The following is a 13,266-nucleotide window of genomic DNA, read 5'->3' on the forward strand; positions in this document are numbered from 1 at the left end:
ATATCCTTGCCAAAAGTCATGGAGCTCAGATTTACACAGAGTATATTTGTCATTAGGGTTGGTATTCATCAAATGTAACCTTGGTATCTTGTATTACTAAATGTTTCAATGCGAGTTGTTTTAATTTTTTCCAGAGATAACCCTGGAATTATCTTTAGAGCACTCAACATTCAATCCCCCTCTCTGGATTTGCCTTTGCTTAACTCGCAGCTCTCTGTGTTGAGTGTGATTGGTGACATTTCCAAAGAAAGGCATCATGATGGAAAGTTGCCTCACTGTCAGTGTCCATACTGTTACAGTTTGGAGGCGATGGATTTTTTTTTACCTTCTGAAATACCATAAAAGCTTTGGCTTCATAGAAGATCTCACACTGCTACAATATGATGACTGCAACTTGAGGGGGTGGCCGCTGCAAGCCACTGGCATATGGGTTTTATGTATTAGGGTCTGTAAAGGAGATACCACTTGCAAGGATTTACAGTGTGCCAGGACTGTGTGCCAGATGGTAAAAGCCATATGAGTTGCAGAGTTCTTGAAATAAGTTTTTTTTAGTTTGTTTTTGTTTATCACAGAGAATATGCTTCTGGGTTCATAAAGTTTCAGCATGTTCTGCCTACTGCGTCATGGAGAAAAATATTAACTCCATCCTGAATCCAGGCCACCAAGAGAATAAAAATAGTATTTAAAAAAGGAGGTAGGCAGGCCATTTCCTGGGACAGAAAAAATAGTTAGTTTAAAATACGTTCTTGCTATTTTAATACAAAAATGAATAGATTGTTACTGCTGTTTTTCTCTGAAACGATTTATTCAGAAGATTAAGCAGAGTTCTTTGAAACAAGTACATTTAAACACTCTGCTTACCCTGTTCACCAGGAAATGCAAAGTTTTTCTTGTTATGAAGAATTAGTCACATTTGAGTTTGAGCATATGTTCACTCATGAGTATCATGGAGGGGCTTCCCCTACCTCACAGACAAACAGTTGGTATAATATGGCAAGCCCCTAATTTGCAGTCACAGGCCAGGGAAGCACATGGGACATTGGTCTAGCAAGAAGTCCAGGAACATCCACACGGGAATAAGGGCACAGTGTGTGTGGGCTGGAGGGGTGGTCGCCAACCCCCAAAAGATGTACTGAGATAAAGAGGACACAGCCATCAAAGTATTTAACTGCACTGTCCACCTGTGAAGCCAACTACTGTGCCTGTGAAAATGCATCTAAACCCACCACTGCTTCACAAGGAAGAAGACATGCGACCGTCGGGAAAACCTTGGAGACGCCGGGCTGAGGGGACCCTGAGGGCCGAGAGGATTCCGCGGGCGCAGCCCTCAGGCGGCAGGCAGGCGCTGGGCAGGCCCGAATGCAAAATGGGGGCTCCTGCTCCTGGCCTTCCGCGGCTTCGGCTTCGGGTTCAGATTGGGGTTCTGGTTGGGGTTTGGGTTCGGGTTGGGGCCCGGGCCGGTGCCGCCAGGTGGCGGAGCGGGCCCGGCGGGCGGCGCTGGGCGGGGCAGCGCTGCCGCCGCCGCCGCGTGTTCCTGTTATTGTCCCTAAATAGCTGACCTTGGGAGGGAGAGACGCGGCCCCGGCCGAGCTCCGCGCTGCCGCCTTATCTGCCGTTTGTTTAGCTGGGTTGGGAAGCCGAGCCCCGCCTGCCCGGCCCGCCAGCAACTTCGGGGTTTTTCCACCAGCCCCGCTGGATTTTACTAGGCTCCTCGTAGCAAAGTGTCCCGAAGCACGGGGTAATGCCCTGGTTTTAAAATTGGTGTCCCCCGGGGTGTGTTAAGGGAGCGCGGTGCCGCGAACGCGATCAGAGCTGCGCCCAGAATGCCGCAAGTTTGTGTGAAAATGAAGTAATCGTAGGTTCAGTATAAATTCCTGTGTTAAACCCCCCACTTCATGCTTTGATTCTGAGTCACTTCAGCCAGACTACAGCTACCATTGACATACAGGCTATGGATGTGATCCAGGAAAACAAGATATTTTGGGACCGGTGAAGGGCATCTCAAGTTTGTATTGCTTACTGGTAAAATTATTCATTTTTGTTGAAACCTCCAATTCCTAGCTGAACCATGCTGTGATAAATAAAGGTAAAACATGGTTTGCTTGACTATTGATAGTAAGCTGCATGCTGCTTTTTGTGAGTGAGAGATCACTGCTGCTTGTGGAGGCGTCCCAGTCTAATCCCTTCCGTAGACAAAATTGACAGCACGGCCACATGGTGTACATGGCAGATGAAACTGCATGAATGCTTTATATTTATCTTATTAAATTCAAAGTGCAAATTGCTAATGGGAATTCTGTTGTAACCACCAAAAATAACCATCCCTTGTGCCTCGTGCCTCCATGTTTCCTGATACATCTTGGTTTTCTTTTCCTTTTTGTCTGCTGCAAAATATTTTAGTCAGTCTCTCAGCCATTTCAGGGATTTTTTTTTTTTTTTTTGGCTAATTGAGCTTGTTTTCAGCCACCTAGGCCTAAGAGACTTCAATGGACATGGGCATTTATGTTCAGAATGAACTGAACACCCTCATTTTACTCTTAGTTATTTGGAACCTGTTTGCTAACTTAAATGTGCTATTGTACATACTGAAGTGACTGCTTTTTTCCTTTTTATCTTCTTTTTCTCTGTAGTAGTTCAAAACATATACAGCATAGGCCAAAGTATAAAGTGTTGAGAAGCTCCCAGTCAGACCTAAACTTGTGGCTGCTGATCCAAAAGTGTTAAGCCAATTTTTGATACATCTCATATATGAAAATGATTCATCACACAGAAGCCCTTTACAGCGAAACAGGGAGATGCAACCTATATTTCCAGAAGGGAACAGATCCATGAACAGAGACAGCAAGTTTGTAGAGAATAATTCTTATCAAACAGATCAAGTTAGGCTTTTTTAAAAATATTTTAAAAATTTTTTTTGGTAGAAAAATACTTCAGAGATGTTTTTCAGAAGTTTGTGCAGCTGTTCGTTTAGTTGGGTAGAAGGAGGTTTTGGCTTTCAGTGTAAAGTAAATATTTTCAGGGATCAAAGAGGTGGAAAATTGGGGTGAGGTGAGTGTGCATGTTGAGGGTAGCTACTCAGCTCTGAGTGGGCTATTACACAAACAGGTATTATGTCTGTGTTTTTGTTTACCACACATCTAACACCCTGCCAATGAACAAAAATGTATATCGACTTGTGTTTTGGATAATTTGAATAAAACAAATCCAGAAAGGAGACCTGAGAAGTTCTTGTTTTTATGGTCTCTTTTCTCCCTCATGACTCCAAGAGGTATAGTCTGGCCTTATGTCTTGCTACACCTTTCTCTACTGACAGACATGCTTTGAGTTTCATTTGGAGGGATTTGGGTTAACCACTAGCTAGAGGTCAAAAAATTCTCCATTCATGTGGAGACGAGCCCTCAGTCTCAGTGTTCTCCTTAATCCAGCTACTGCACCTTGAGGTTTGTCTTAAAAGCAGGTAGAAGGAGCTAATTGGGTATTTTAGTTGTCTTCAGTTTTGAGAAGAGAATTATGGGATCTAGGGACAAATATTCATAAAACAGACACCTCAAAAGCAACAGCTAGAAGCAGGGGCCTAAGCCTGAAGGTATCTCACCTTCAAGGAATCTCACCTTCAGGCAAGGAATGGAGGCCCCATGGAGGCCTCTCACAGCTCTTTCCCAAGAGTCTGACCAAAGAGACACCACTGCACCAAAATGGAGCTGTCTTTAGGTACAGGGAGCCAGACTCCAGAGATGGAGCAGGAGACAGGTTGCAGAACCCATGAGAGCATTCAGGGCCCTGTCAGATGTCAGCTATCATAAACACAAGAATCAAAATAACTGCTCTGAGATTATTACATGGTTCCTCAACATTTTCTTTCCACACAGCAAAGAGGAGGAGATGTAACTTGTCCTTGTCACAGAAGAGGAATAAAGCACAGCACTCTCATCAGGCCTGCAAAGGCTGCACAGAACTCTTTCAGCCTGAAGTCTGATGGTTCAGTAACAATCAGGTTCAAAGGACCACCTCAGCTTCCTGCCTGAACTAAGTACTTCTCTGGCTCCCCATGCTTTTTTGTCCTCACTTTCACAGGTCCTTGAGAGTTCCCTGCAGCAGCCACCTTCTCTCCCCACAGAGTTTGCATTTGTCAGTCTCTGGTACAGAAGTCACCGACTTCTGCTGCTCTGTTCTGCTCTGTGTTTATGGAGATCCTCCCTTGAAATTATTTGGAGAGCTATTCATGCTCCACTCCTTCAGATCATCTGACTTAAGATTCCTCCTAAGGAGGATGCATTTAGAAAATCAGCCAATTGCACTAATGGTTGCTAGCCTGAGGGGAAGGTAGGAAGAGGGTAGGGGGTTTTAGGTATTGTAATATTTAAATAATAATTATCTATTAACATGTTTCTAAAATGGTTTAAAGTTTAGATGCATGTTTTTCACCAATCACTTGGTTTCATAATTTTTGTTAGTTTTTTTTAAATACAATCTGCAGTTGATTTGGTCTTTAAATAATTTTCCTTCACTACCTAAATGAGGTGATTAAGAACATCTTAATTATGTCTCTGATTCATAAAAACAGACAGATTAATTATGTCCTAAAGAGCAATGCAAACCTGGAACCAAAATTACTAGTGCTACTTGTAGTGTAATTTTGGCCTATATTAATTTGCTCCCTTTTTCTTAATTGTATAAGATTACTGCTTTGTCTGCTGGGGATTTGAGCAGTTAGAATACTTTGACCCGTTAGTCAAAAGGGACAGTCTTTTAACTCTTTAATGGAAAATTTATTTTTCTTGTTTGTCTTAATTTAAACCCCATCTCTGATTTGTCATGAGCAAGGAAAAAGGTCATCAAGAAGGATGGCAATAGCTAGTAGGTTCTATCCAGTGTTAACATGCCCAACCTGCTAGCAGTGTAATATTTCTTTTAACAAATATGCCAGAGTTCTTATGTCCAGAACTGGAAGAGTTCAAGTACTCCTAAAGTATGGAGGAGAGGGCACTGAAAGAGTGCCATGGTTTAGTATGCAGAATTACTTTGAATAAGTAGGCTTTTGAAAGAGCAGCCTCAGAAAATACTCTGCTTCCTGAGAATGCAGCTTGTAACTTTAATAACTGCTTTGGATTAATCCTTTACTTTGTCACAGGACACATAAATGAGATAGAAATTGTCTAGATTTCACAGAGATTAATTAAAAATCAGTTATATAGGTAGCTATAGCTGGTGCTCGTCCCAGCACACAGCTTTGTGTTGACTGGCCAGAATATAAAAAAATCTCATGGACTTTATTGATTGTTTCTGGATTATCTGAAGTAATTGTTTGATAACAGTCCACAACTGTTTTGAAACAATTTCAGACACATTCACTAAAGCGTGTTAGAACTGCTGCTTATCTCCCAGGATCAAATGGATAAACAAAGCTTTTGTACATACATTTGAAAAAGTTCTGGGGAAAATTAAGCAGAATTTTATTTGCAAATACAAACTCTGTATCAAAGTCCATCATACCGGCAACTTTAATCAAAGGCTTTTTAGACTTTATTATTTGTTGCAGATAGCATGTATTCTCCACAGGAACTGCATAAGTGTGGTGGAGGAAATAGAATCTATAATGTATGCCTCCCAGACATCCTACATCCATCAGTAGGATGTGCATAAAATTACAAAGGATGTAACAATTAGGACAAAGGTCTTGTCAAGAAGGTATATTACTGGGTGCATGGCATGGCTGTTTTTGGAAAAAGGGGCATAATGAAGAAATATATTGACCAGCTGTTACAAGACAAAAAGGGTTAGGAAGAGAAAAGTGTGCTGAAATTAAAGCTGATGTCCATGCAGTTACTGGGGAGGAAAATGATTATGCTTTTTATTGGCCTGAAGGGGTTGCAAAATGAAAATGTTACAGTAGGATGTGAGTCTTTTAATACAGATGAAGGGCTGAGAATGAACAAATGCCAATTCCCTACCTAACAAGCTACCTTTAGCTGTAGGGCATATACAGGACAAAACTTAGCTTTAAACATGTCATGGGAACCAAGTTAGGTATGTGTTACATGTGGCTCCGTTATTAGTGAATCCATTACAATGAACAGTAATTAATAAATATATATACTGTATATGTATGTATATATAAAAATCCATCCTGATTTATAAGACTTTGAGTTATGTGTTTAAAGAAGGCCTCTATTTAAGTCCCATTGAATTTAGAGCTGTGCTTGACTCCTTTCTTGATCTGGGACCTTAGGCATATACTTTCCTTTTCTGGGCATCATGACATCTTGAAACTCACATTTTGCAAGGCAGAGTCAATATGATATACTGCAGAAAAGTATTTTCTCATGAAGGCTTTGTTATTGTTCCCATTTTCTTTCATCTCAAATAAAAATAACTCATGCTGAAAATGCAGTCTGTGTATACTGGCAATTAAAAACAAATCAGGAAATCTCTCTGCTATATTAAATCACACATGCCTAGTTATGATTTAACATGCTGGGGAATGAAACCAAATTCCACCCTGAAGTATCAAGCACTACTTTTGTAAACACTGGGTTTCTCATTCAGGATAACTTTTTCCCCCATCCTTATAGCATTAATGTATGCATCCCAAAATTCCTGTGGAGAATGAAATTATTGGGTTGCCTACCAGTAAATACATGTGGTTCCTGTTTTAAGCAATGTTCAAGGTAAGTGAAAATGAGAAATCTTGGAGAGCAGCCAGATTTGCTTTTTCAAATGCAAGCAAGCAAGCAAGCTACCTTGCAACTGGCTGTGCTTCTTCAGTGAAAACACAGCAAGAGGAGACATTAAAAATAGAGAGGAAGCAAGAGAGAGAAAGAGCATGTGGGAAGCTAACACAGCACACTAGGTACAAGTTCTACCTTTGTTTTCACTGAAGCAACCCTACTGAAATAACTACTGCAGGAGATAAAACTTGACTTATCAAAATATTCAGTGAACAAAAAATAACTGATGTCACAGTACCTCAATGTGGAGGAGATGCGCCAAGGCTTCTGATGTAGGACATTCAGCCAAGCTTCTTGGTTAGTCTCATCAAAACAAATTAATTTTCTTGTTTTTCACAGACCTGTTTCAGCTGCTGTCTCTCTCTCTAAGCAGTTAGACAGTATACTGGGTTTATGTAAAATATTTTCTGTGAATAATCACAGAGTCACGAGGCTGAGATCCAAAGCACATGTAGGCAGTTAGTGAAATCTTTTATAGAGAATTAATATTGAAAAGTGTGGTGATTATTATTATTAATATCGACTTCTGAGGGAATATTGAAACAGGCCTAAATGTAGATAGTTCGTATGGCTGCAATACAACATGGTAATTTGATGCTGCACACAGAGAAGCTGTACCAGAGGGGAATGAGAGAGCTGCAGGAAAGGGCCAGTGTAAACACTACCTGGAATTCTCTTTTTAGATTGCTGGCTAGGGTGCATTGCCAGGTGACACCCAAAGAGCAGCAAAATACCAGGGAAATGTGCAAGGTAAGACTATAGTCTTGAGAACAGTTTTTGTTTTTGCTGAGAATGACTGAAGAGAAATGTATTTTAAGTATAAGAAATGCAAGGATAACAATTAGAGAGCTTTTGGAAATTCTTGGTATCAGGGAGACTTGGTGTGCTTGCTGACCTTGCATACATTTTTCTCAGCCTCTCTCATTTAGACTAGCTGCTAGATATGATCTGACTGCAGTGAACTGTCTCAGGACACTTGTCACCTCTGAGGCTTGCAATTAGCCTCATCAAGATGTCAGAACTGTAGGCTGTTGAGAATATGGCTGCAGGCAGAGGGGAGTCATAGCACCACCCTTGGACCTGTCTCACTCAGGAAGGCTGGCGAGGCAGCTTGTAAGCTGGTGCACCAGAGAAGACCCTTGTTCTTTGGGTGTCTCATTCAAGACAGACAGGGCCAACTTGCTGCTCAGGCAGAGCAGTAAGGAGCCAGCAGTAGCAGAGCCAACAGCTTTGCTTATGCCAAGGGGCACAAGGACTGTTAGAGAGGAGAGCTTGCTGCATAAACAGCAAATTGCTGCCTCCTTCCTCTCTTCCTCCTCCTCCTCTGTTGTTCTGTGGCTGAGAAAGGGTGAGAGTTTGCCATAAGACAAGCATTACTAAATTCCTATTTTACAGATACCTCAAAAAAGGTCCATTGCTCCATCTCAGTTTTACCCTCAGACCCCAGGGTCTCTCCAAATTCTCCCATCTGCCCCAGTACCCCTTAGCTGCCTTTTAAGCCTTTTCACTCGACTGGTGTGCTGAGCCACGTCAGCCTTTTCCCACAACCAGCTTCCATACAGTACATTCTCTGAGACAAGTCAGTTCTCCCTGTATAGTAAGTTGCTTTGAGGGATTTAGTCTTACCACCCAAAAGACAGATTATTAGTCACATGAGGCTGATTTTTTACTGCCTCAAAGGGACATCCTATCTTGGGATAGACAAGTTGATATAGTAACTTTCACAGGATGCATGTGAGTCCCAGACTAGGTCTGGGTCAGTCAGCAGAACATCTCCAATGTGTGTAATTCTGTAGACCAAAGCAATTGGGAGTCCCTCATGTACGTGCCTCATGCATTTTAGGAGTTTGTACTCAGCTAGATTTCTTCTGATACGGTCTGGAGTATAAGTACACAGTAGAATTTGCAGTGTTACAGGTCTGCTGTATGCCTGCATCTTCTGATTTAGATCTTTCTGGAAGAAAATCTTCTTGTGCATTCTGAAGCAGCTCCACACTGTAACCCAAACCACAGAAAGTGGGGAAGATTTGAATTAAAACTCTGCTGTAGATGCACTCTCAAATGATTTCCAAATATTCTTAAGAGCCACTTGTAGGAGATTTGGTTTTCAAAAGTCTTTGCAAAGAACAAATTATTTGTATCTATCATTGTATTAATTCTTTCTAAGAACATTAATGGGATAGACATGTTTACTATTACAGAAGCTGAATTGTTTAGTTCATATCATTTTATAGTAATCTGTGGTGCTTTTCAACTCTCTATTTAATTATGTTCTCATCTATTTTGCTTTGCACTGAAATAAGACTATAAACAGAGTCCACAAACATACTTGTAATATTGACTATGTAAAGCATCTCTTCTCAATCTATCAAGTGAAAGGAGGTTGTTTTATGAGAGGAATTTCGAAAGATCTTTGCCAGATTTTCTGCCTTTCAAATGTTTGTACCAGTTGGAACAGTGAACATGTCACTGAATAGATGGTGAGTAAAATCTTCCCATTCAATGAGACTAGGAGATCAGATACTAGATCAGACATCATGTCTGGGAGATTATCTTAGAAGCCTTTCTTGGTCTAAGTGTAATTGTCATGGCTCAGTGGGACAACAGGGAGCATAAATAGAGGAAAACAGAGGATTTCCTGTGAATATGTAAGAGGTAGGGGTGGGCATTGATAGGAGTCAATAGAAGAATGATCCAGGGTCTGCTGCTGAGAAATGTAATGTTTACATGTCTCTGTATGGGCTGAAACTAAGGAGGGAGAAGGGTCCTAGGAACTGTACTGTGAAAAAAGAAAGACTAAAACTGAAGAAAGGACTTCTCTTGAATCTTAGGTTCACACATTCTGATCAGGTTTGCAGCTTGTTATTTTTCACCCTTTCTTTGACTCCTAGTGATCATGTTCAGGTAAACAATGCTGCTTCTCAGAAAGTTGAGGGTTCCCAGGATATCCCTTTTCAGCAGCCAGAAGCTGGCAGTGCAGGACTCTTCTGTGTGTGCGTGAATACTGCAGGTCTGTGAACTCTTGCTGGGGCAGTGACTGGCCTGTCTGCCCTACTGCAGTGGGGTACCCTGACTGAAGAATGGCTCAAAGGCATCTGGAGAAATGGTAATTTCAATATAAAGGAAGTTATAATTGTGAACATAAGAATAATAGCAGGAAAAAAATCTTGTCCTGTCCATGTAGCAGTGCCATGCGATACAACAAAGGAGCACTGGCACTGAGTTAAATCTGAACTACTGAACTCTAAGTAGATGTGCTGGAAAAGATAGCACACAATAGGCCAGAGAAAGAAACACAGTTAATTCAACAACACCATCTTTCACAGGCATTTGTCTTGGGGAGAGCTAATGAATTTTGATTTTTTTAGGTCTGATGCAGACAAATTTTCAAAGAAATCAGGATCATTCATATTTTCTCTCTATCAGCAGAAATGTTCATCTGATAGGATATGATCTCTATTTGTCATCTGCAATGCCTGATGGAATCCTTTTGAGTCATGTTTTAAAAAATTTTAATGAAAGCAAGAAGACAACTGGAAAAATTGCAAAGAGAAAGTGCCAAAACAAATGAAGTAACTTTCTTTAGAAAAATTCTGAAGCAAGGCTTCAAGTGCAATTTAGGACATCACATAGAGGAAATAAGATACAGGACAGAAGATAAGATTTCTTCTGGAGCTTGAAATTAAATTGTGAATCAGCAAGGTACAGAAATATAATGCAAATATTTCAGACAGAAGATGCTGCAACTAAGTCTCTGTGAATATTATATAGCTAATTACTTTTGTGTTTTCTGTACCAACCTAATTTTAGGTCTTTTTTAATAGATTCACAAATAATCTTCTGGTAACAGTATTAGTGGTTTAAAGATTCTGCTGTTATTAAAGTTGGGAATCAATTGCTGCTTACCAAGAAAGTTTTGGTTTCTAAACGGCATATCTTATTTATTTATACAATTCTGTCTTAGTTAGGATTTAAGGTGATTTTTTTTTCTCAGACAAAAATGTCAGAAAAGGAAAGGGAAAATATAGATACTTTTTTTTTTCTGAAGTAAGAGCCTTTGATTTTCTGAAAGGTACTCGTGTGTGAGGATGCGGAATATCTCAGGTCAGAGAAGAGGCTGGAACTAAGATAAAATTGGGGATTGCTTGAAGGGCACTGCTAAAATGTAACCACTTCCATGACACAGAGTTCAAATGACTTTATGTTACTGTTTTTTTGAAACAAGAAATATACACAAACTAAGAAAGGGATAGAGAATGCAAACACAATAAGGTTTGCCAAAAAAAGCAAGCTCTTACTGAATTAGTTTATTAATTTCTCAGCCTGTGAAAAATATATCAGGCTTCATTCCAAAATACTCTATTGTCATTCTGAGAAAAAACAACTCCAAACAACCTTGGAATGTCTAAAACAGTTTGAAATTAATCAGTTAGCATTCACATTTTGGAACAGTTCACAAAAATGTTGACAAGCACTATATTCTTCTAACAAGTTTCAGATTTGACGGATTTGGGTCTTTACACAGAGTTTTGGGGTTTTAGATTGAAGCCTGTTTTTCTTTTTGCAGCTATCCAAATTGGCTGTTGCCATTGTCCCTGCAGCTGTCACATTTTAGAGGAAGAAGGGTACAAATTACAAAACTGAATTGAGGAAAAGTCAGAGAAGGTGACTTCTGTAGGCTGCAGAGGAGACATCCATCACCTGTAGCATAAGCATCAGTCTGTTGTAATAATTAGTGCATTATCAATACTGAATAAAAAATAGTCAAAATAAAATCCATGCTGTTGTGAAAGTTTAAATAGAGTTTTCAGTAACTTTCTTTTTAACTTGCATCCAGCTGAGGGCCTGATGGTGTGGGGTGGAGAAACTCAGGGTGTGCATGTGCACTGTTCTGGGATGCTTTTTCACCTGGTGCAGGTGGTGCTTTGTGGATTTTAGGGTGCAGCATGATTCCTCAGGAAGTGACAGAATCCATATCTCCCTGTGGAGGTGTCTGCAAGTATCTGGACTCCCAGGAGAGGAGAGCTTGTGATCCACACTCCACTGTATGTGTGTGTTCATGAATGTACTTAGTTGTGTGTATGGGCCAGTAGTCCTTGGGATTATTTGTAGAAGGCGATTTAGAAACTTGTGGGTATTCATGAGCATTTCATGATGCTCATAATTTTCAAATCTTTCAATATTGTGGTTTATTTGTTTTGTTATTGATATTGGTCATGATTACCAGTTAATGATGTCGTTAACAAAACACTTTGATTCTGGTTTGGTTAAGGTTGCAATGAGGTCATGTGCAATGAGCAGTTTTCCCTGGGACAGGAGAAGAGAAATATCTTCTATTTCAGGAATAGGAGAGAATGCAGGTTGCCAAAGAAGAGTGGATAAGCAGCCCTACATTAGCAATACAAATGGAGTGGCAGAGGTGGATTCATGGGCTACACACGAGAAAAAAAATCAAACTAATATAAATCATGTTTATGGTAGGAAAATTAAGTTGAAGAGTGAGACCTGGAGAGTTTTTGGACAAAGCCTGCAGAATCACTTTCTCACACATCTTGGTGGGGTCTGAGTAGAGGAAGTAAAGGTGAAAACAGAAACTATACTGGACCAGAGGAACAGTCAGTATTAGCTACGTTTGAAGGCATTGGGAACATACATCATGAAAAGCCTGACAATTGTTCATGCAACAACTGAAGTTTCCAGCTGAGGTAATGAAGAGATAGAAAGAGCAAAGTCTGGGACTTAGTAAGGGAAAGGACAAAGAAGAGATGTTAGCTTACAAGAGCATAGACAGAAAGGCTCATTTCAGAAGTGGAGGTGAATTAACTGTTGTTTTTCATGGCTTTGGAGAGAACAAATACTCCAGGTGTAGACCCGAGCAGTAAGAGCTAGGTTGCTCTCAAAAGGGGCATGACTGCTCCCTATCCTGTGACTATATCTCTACCACTGCTGCAGCACTTGTCTTGTCTGTGCATGCAGATGTCCGGCAACACGACTAGAAGCTGAACCTTGAAAGAATTACAAAACCTTGGCAATTTTCAGGAAAAATAGGGAATGGCATCATTGAGATTATACCAAGAAATAAACCCTTCCACTTTTTACTAACATACAATTTATGGGATTCTATATTTATGTGGTGGCATTATGCTTACATAGTAGCTACTTCCTCTTCAAAATCACTCACTTTTAATAATCTCCACAGATTTTTGGCTACATTGAAATGTTACATTCTTGGATATTTCTTTCCTAATGGCAGGTAAAATCTTTTTCAAGTTGTTGGTTCGCAGTCAGAGACTGATGAAATTTCTGAACAAAAATTAATTGGAAAATAGAAGTTCTTCGTAATAAAAATAATTTTAAACAATTTAAAATGTGCTGATTTGGAAGCATGGGATAGCTTACTGAGACTCTTGGCACTATTTCTTATTGTGATACTATAAATAATTCTCAATAATTTTCAAATCTTTCAATAACAATCAAAGCTCCTTTCCTTGCATTTTAACTTTATAAAAGTTTAGCAGTATGAAAACATAAGTATGAA

The 13,266-nt window shown here is 40.0% G+C and overlaps 1 long non-coding RNA gene across 1 annotated transcript in view; it reads left to right on the forward strand.

Annotated features, from left to right (window-relative positions):
* Positions 1-1,585: 1,585 nt before the first annotated feature.
* Positions 1,586-13,266, forward strand: part of LOC120506921 — a 28,463-nt gene continuing 16,782 nt past the window's right edge. The window contains exon 1 of the long non-coding RNA XR_005628637.1: positions 1,586-2,086. This is a non-coding gene — a long non-coding RNA (uncharacterized LOC120506921). The remainder of the gene's footprint in view (positions 2,087-13,266) is intronic.

Source organism: Passer montanus, unplaced genomic scaffold, assembly GCF_014805655.1.
Source record: "Passer montanus isolate IOZ18808 unplaced genomic scaffold, ASM1480565v1 scaffold40, whole genome shotgun sequence".
Lineage (NCBI taxonomy): Eukaryota > Metazoa > Chordata > Aves > Passeriformes > Passeridae > Passer > Passer montanus.